The following is a 7,266-nucleotide window of genomic DNA, read 5'->3' on the forward strand; positions in this document are numbered from 1 at the left end:
CCTTGCATGCTTGTCTGTGCCCCTACCTTTCAGGTACTGTGGGTATATTCCTTCTATCTTGAGTTTTCAGTTCTATTTTTTGAGGGAGAATACAAAATAGGTTGGGCCCTATGCCACCTTGTGAGTGATATGGTTGTGTATATTGTTGTCATCAGTTAAAAGGGTGATCACAGGAGCTTTTTTTTTTTTTTTTTTGCATAACATGGCCATAAATTAAAGAATTCACCAAGCAAACACAGTAGGTCCCTGAGTGAGACTGCTTTAATTGAATTGGTATTTGTACAAGGTGACACCCTGTTGCATACCACACACCTCCTCCCTAAGTGACTCAGCTGCTGAGCAGAAACCTCTGAACTGTTCATTAATACAGTCAGGTAGGGGTTGAGACTGTACTGAATAAACTCCAGGTTCCCATTTGTTTCAGCCAGATCCTCCCAGGGAATCACTACAGGCTGGTTAGCCAAAAAGTCCTGGCTGTCTGCTCGACAGAGGTAAGTCGAATTATACTTGCAGACAGAAATGCATCTGCCGTATGTGCACAGCTTTCTCTGTGTTCCTTCCAAATGATTAAAATGAGAACTTACTGTATTATCTTTGTCTTTTCTTCCTGTAAATTTCGACAGCCTCCAGCGGGCTGTTAGTTCTGCTCTTCCTTGCCGTGCTTTTAGGTCACATTGCATTGAACTTCCTGGCAATTTCACACATTACGGCATCACAGAGACGAGCACCTATTTGATTTTCTGAGTGGGAGCTGTCAGCTGGTGAATCCTGTCACAGAAAGGATAATACGTTCTTTAAATGAAGGGACCAGCACCTGCTGGTTTATTTTCTCAAGTGACTACACAAACTTTTTTTTTTAAGGATCTTTCTGTTTTCATAAATGATGCTTTTAGTGAAATGGTGAACTCAAATAGTGCTTTATAGATAATAAGTCATATTTATTTTTTTCTCTACTGCTAAAAACATTGCAAGTTGCTGAGCTGTGTGAGAGGGAGGTTTATATTTATGAGGATTTTGTCTCCACCCTATCTTCCCCAAATAAGAAAATTACCATTCCTTACTTGAATGTACCAAGGGGTAAAGTCAGAGTGTGGGGGCGGAATAGGGGTACATGGTTCCCCCCAGGGATCTGTGGGCATCTGGCCAACTTGTCTATGGTATATTCTGCCTTCTAACCTAAGGAGTGATTAATGTATACGGGGGCAACTTTCAAACTCTATTCATAGCCTAGTCCTGAAACACCAGTTTTGGGAGACTTTTGGTGAGGTTAGAAGAGTTCTTTAAACAGAGCTTTCTTTTATAATTGATAGCTAAGCTGACTTGTCTGACTTGTGTTTTTTCTGATCGTTTCTATCTGTGATACAGAGCTGTGGGATTCAAATGCAGGGTCCACTCACAGCTTGCAAATTGCAGCTCTGTGTCCTGCAGAGAGGCGTCCTCACAGCATACCTTTACTACTTGAGTTTTCATGGCTTCCTATTGCTGACCAGGTCGCCTGCAGTCTCAGAGGGGCTTAGACACACTGGTGCTCAATTCCCAAAGGTATACTGGAGAATTTTATAACTTGGCTTTCAAGTGTTTATAGTAACCAGAAAATTAAAGTATAGCATTTGTGGATACTTTTATTTTTTCACAAAATGTGATTACATTTAAAACTGTCTTTCACTTCCACAGTTTATAATGTAGATGCAGCCTTTCTGATATTTGTGGTACTCCAGTATTTAAAGTATTGGAAACATCAATTTGAGAAAACTGAGAAATGACAACAGTAAAACTTTTAGTAAAACATTCAGATGATCCTAAAGGTCAGGATATGCAGAGAATGCCAACAGCAGGTCAGAATTTTTATTGAAATGTTAGCCTCATGTAAATCTTAGATCTAATTGACAGACTATTTCAATTGAAATGAAGCATAGGCCCACCTTATCTAATGCCTGAATTTTCTAGATGAGAAAGACAAAGCATACATGTTAAGCAACTTGTGAAGAGCAGAGTAGCAAAACCAGAACATGAAGCCAGATTGCTTGTCTTATGTCTTACTGATTTTTCTCAATATTTTTTCAAATACTTTTATCATACAATACAAAGTAGCAATAAATGAGCCACACTCCATCATGGACTGTGGTTACTCAGCAATATGTGGCAATGTTATAGTGTGTATGGTATGACTAAGACATAATGAGATACCATTCCAACTTGTGGCTTGTGGAGTCAGTGTTGCTATTTATTATATTTATGAAGTTTTCATCTCAGGAGCCTGTAGCCCCTCAGCAGGGAGGGGATCTGATGTGTGTGTGTTAGTTGTGGTCTGTATAATCAGAACACCCTCACCTCGACTGCCATTCTGTAAGTGCTGCTTACCCGGCTGCTTTCTCTAACTACCAGAATTATGATGAAATACCTGGGAGGAAAATATTCCTGGGGACTATGTAAACAAAACAAATAATATGTTTTGAATGACTGAGCTCAGACGGTGGGATAAACTGAACACAGTTCACTAAGCAGTCAACTTAAGCAAACATTGTTTAACTGAGGGCATCTTACATGGTTCAGGCATCAACTCCCAGCATTTCTTAAGAGTGAGGGGATCAAATCTTTGGCCCTGAAGTCCAAGGGAAATGTTTATTGGTTCCACATGGCTTCACTTTCTGTCATTATCCTGCTTCTCCGCCATTTGTTGATCATTTTCCATTTTCTTTTGCTGGGGACTTTGAAATAAATATTTTATGTATTAATTGCTACATACCTGCCTGCAGTTGTTTAAAGTTCACTTCTTAATCAAAAGTCTTTTTTTTTTTTTTTTTTTTTTTGAGATGGAGTCTCTCTCTATCACCCAGGCTGGGGTGTAATGGCAGGATCTCCGCTCACTGCAACTTCCCAAGTTCAAGCGATTTTCCGCTGCTTCAGCTTCTCGAGTAGCTGGGACTACACGTGTGTGCCATCACACCTGGCTAATTTTTCTATTTTTAGTAGAGATGGGGTTTCACCGTGTTGACCAGGCTGGTCTCAAATTCCTGACCTCAGGTGATATACTGGCCTCAGCCTCCCAAAATGCTGGGATTACAGGCATAGCCAACGGGCCCAGCCTTAATCAAAAGCCTTTATGAGTTACATTCCTTAAGTGTTTCCGGGTTACCATTGTACAAATGGTAAACTGTGATTTTTCCACAAACTTGTGCTTTTAGAGCTCAGAAGAAGCTCTTCCTCCCATGGATGCTTTGCCAAATGACAGCTACATTTACTAAATTTGCATTTCATGTTGATTACTAAACTTTTTAAGGACATGAGTCGTTCTTTTATTGTGATCTTTTATTGGAAGAGTGAATTTTATAGATATCTTTTCAATGACAACTGGTTTACTTATAGATACAAGAACCGATTGTCCTGAATCCTCATTTTAACAGCACACTTGAGAGCTCTAAGAATCCAAATAATTTGTTCTTTGTCTGAAGACCCAAGTTTCCCTGGCTCTAAAATGTTATTACGTCTCCATCATGTGAAACCTCCTGGGGAAAGACAGTGAGCTACCGGCCATATTTTTCAAACTGAGATATATGCATCCTAGGAGGCTGTGTCAATGTTTTAGAAAATGCACTAAAATTATGAAATAAGCATGGCACATGTCTGTATGGAGAACTAATTGTAGTTTAAAAGCTTTCAAGAAAACTATCTTTATGGCCCTGTCCTCTCCTCACTTCTCCCCTGGGTTCCCTCTTTTGTCATTAGAAAGATTGTGTGTAAAAGTTTTTTTAAAAATTGTATACAAATGCATGCAGGGAGCTGAAATCCAGATAGACTTGAATTTGAACAATGATTCCATGTGGACCAACGGTGACATGTAGGAGTATGCCTAACTCACAGCACCCACCGATAAAAAGGAAAATTAGGATTCTTGCTGAAAAATAGATATATAAGATTATATAATTACATATATGCATATTTTATAATAAACATAGCATATTACGAAATGGAACATGTATATATAATATGACTCTCAATAGCACAAAAATATAAAAATCTAGAAAAAAATCTCTACAAGAAAAATTTAAAATCCAGATTGAAAAAATAACATTTTATAGTAAGACATCAAGGTAAAAGCTGACCTTAAATGTCAGTTCTTCCCAAACTCTTTTATAGAATCTATGCCATTACAGTCAAATGTTCCAATAGGATATTTATTTTGGAACCTTAGACAGTAATTTTAAAGTTATCTGAAAGAAATGAATAAATGAGAGTAGCTGCTAGAATTTGTGCTACTAGATATATAACAAATGTATATATAATAAAAGACAATAATAGAAATAGTTTGTTTTTATTGTAAGCAACTAAAGACAGATTTCTTGAGAAAAACAACCACAAAGCACATTTGAGAATATATAAGAATTTAAAGTGTGACAAAGGACAATCATATATCAATGAGAAAGGGATTTATTCTCCCATTACCAAAGTAAATCCATATGGATTGGAGAGATTACATAAAACAACAGAATATATTATAAAAATTAAAAGTGATGGTTAACCTCATATTTGTTCAACAAATATCCTTCTAGAACTGATTATGTACCAGGTACTGTGATAAGCTTTGAAAACCAACTGTGGGAAAGATGGGCTTGGCCACTCCTCTTAAAATGTCCAGTCTGTGAGTGTGTGCGGGCATGTGTGTGGGTGTGTGCATATATATGCGCGTTGGGGGTGAGGGAAGATTATTCAGCCACACACACAGACAGTCTTAAGTGATAGTATAGAAAGAACTCTTTGCTATTTGAACACATAGTAGAACTCATAACTCAGCCCGGGGAGGAAGGAGTGGGGTGAGTGGCGATGGTATCACAGAATGCTTCCTGGAGGATACAGAATGTGTGATCTGGAAGGTGAATGGAAGTGTTTCCTGAAGGAAAATGAAGGGTTGAGGGAAGCTCAGGAAGAAGAGTGTCTTCAGGCATAGAGAGAGTAAGCAATACTTCACTCTATTGAGTGAGCAAGGGGTAGGGAGAAATGAGGCTGGAGGGTATGGCCTTGTCAGCCTTGTTAACAATTCGATTTTATCCTGACAGAAATGGAACACTCTTGAAAAGCTTTATGCAAGGTGATGACTACTTTGGCAGCAGTGAGGGGCATGGATTAAAAGTGAGGAAGTCTAGAGATTGAGAATATAGCTGGGAAGCCACTGGAATAGTCAGGAGATTATAGTAGTTTGAATTGGTGTCTTGGAAATAGAAACATACACAACAAGAGATGTTGAGCTGTAGAACTTGACAATTGCTTAGATTTCAAAGTCAGAAACAAGCTTCATGGATGGTCTCTGAAGATGACTTTTAAAGAGTGAAAGTGGAAGAAATTATAAAGGCAAAAATAGGGATTGCAAAATCGAAACCTTCTGATACAAAATGTGTAATTAGAAGCTAAATGAAAAACTAGGAAAATAAAGATGAATATTTCTGACATATAAAGAAAATAATAAATCAGTAAGAAATATATGATACATCGTTTTATTTAAATTATCCGTTGACGAATGGATAATTTATAAGAAAGAAAATGTCCTGTAAAGTGAAGAAAAATATGCAATTAAAATGATTCTATTTCACCTATTATAGTATTAAAATATTAATGAATTATAATTCTAAATGCTGGCAAACGCATGGACACTCATATGCTGCTGGTGGATAATAAACTACTATAAGATTTATGGAAAGAAACTCAACAATAGGGATCGAGAATATTTTAGAAATTACACCTCTTGGCAAGTAATTTCACTTCTAGGATCTAGTCAAAGAAAATGATCAGATACTTGGTGAAACACTTTTGCATGTTTTTTTCTTAGCAACAACAGAAAATTATGTTACATTAATAGATAAAATGAGATATTTTATAGCTACAAAAGAAATATTTAAATATTCTTAAATGGCATTGGAAAATGCATATCTGTAGGCTCTAATAGGCAAAGAAAAACCTTGGAAGAAAATTACAATGTTTGATTAAAGGTGTCTGATTTTTTTTTCCTCTCATTATGCTTTCTTGTATTTTCCATATTTTATGTATGCTTTCTTATATTTTCACATGTATTCTTAATATGATGAGAAAGATTGATGTTGTGTAAAATTGGGATAGAGAATATCTACATGACCAAGCTTTTGTGAATACGAAATGCAGTAAAGTATTTAAGGGAACAGGGTTTTGGCTCGTAGTCTGTGATTAAAATTTGAGTTTTTACTGATTTATCTCGTATTTTCAGCTAGAACTGAAAATAGGCCCTGGTGGGGCTCAGGTGATAGATAACTTTAATTGGATAGCTTTTTATTAATGAATATTAGACCAGTGTTATTTGTAAAATGAAATAGATAATTATAGGCCACTATTCACATTAAAGCTTGTTTTATCATTATGCAGAAAAGATGGGCTATAAAGAAAAAGAGCTGGTGAGGGTTGTGTATTAAAAAGTAGAATCAAGAGTGAGGAAATTTTATGGTAGGGGCTCTCATTTGTGCTACATTCTGTACTCTTCACCATCAGTAAGCAAGTTTCCCAGAGCTAAGCTTAGATTGTGAGGTTGTGGGACTGAAGAAATAGCCCCTTTCTAACCACCACAGCAGGCTAAATGAATCTTTCCCAGCCTGATGATTTCCGGATTTGCTTTTAGTCTGTGTATTCAGGCTAAACACAGTTGTTTGTTTCTAATAGATCATTTAAAAATTGATTGAAGTAGACTGGCTAATATTTACACTTCATGAAGCACTGTTTGTTTTCTCTTTATATATCTTATACTTTTAGGTGATATTTAGTTGTTTATTGGTTTGTTTTACTTATCTTCCAAAAGATAATGCTTCTGTTTATTGATCTGTAATTATAGAACCCCTCTTATTCTTTTTTTTTTATTGCACTTTAAGTTCTGGGGTACATGCGCAGATCTTGCAGGATTGTTGCATACGTACACACATGCCATGGTGGTTTGCTGCCGCCATCCCCCTGTCACCTACATCAGGCATTTCTCCCAATGTTATCCCTCCCCAACCTCCCCATCCCCCGCTGTCCCTCCCCTGTCCCCTACCTCCCAACAGACCCCAGTGTGTGATGTTCCCCTCCCTGTGCCCATGTGTTCTCATTGTTCAACGCCCATCTATGAGTGAGAACATGTGGTGTTTGGTTTTCTGTTCTTGTGTCAGTTTGCTAAAAATGATGGTTTCCAGATTCATCCAGTTCATATCCCTACAAAGGACATGAACTCATCCTTTTTTATGGCTGCATAGTATTCCATGGTGTATATGTGCC

General features: G+C 37.2%; 1 protein-coding gene across 2 annotated transcripts in view; it reads left to right on the forward strand.

The window, feature by feature from the left end:
* The first annotated feature begins 330 nt into the window (after window positions 1–330).
* Window positions 331–7,266, forward strand: part of SCEL (sciellin) — a 107,396-nt gene continuing 100,460 nt past the window's right edge. Inside the window, exon 1 of one of the 2 annotated variants that reach the window (XM_032277431.1) lies at window positions 331–491. The gene's annotated coding sequence lies outside the window, so the exon portion shown is untranslated. The remainder of the gene's footprint in view (window positions 492–7,266) is intronic. The other variant, XM_032277432.1, reaches the window with a different exon arrangement.

Source organism: Sapajus apella, unplaced genomic scaffold, assembly GCF_009761245.1.
Source record: "Sapajus apella isolate SASKATOON/1434 unplaced genomic scaffold, GSC_monkey_1.0 scaffold9, whole genome shotgun sequence".
Lineage (NCBI taxonomy): Eukaryota > Metazoa > Chordata > Mammalia > Primates > Cebidae > Sapajus > Sapajus apella.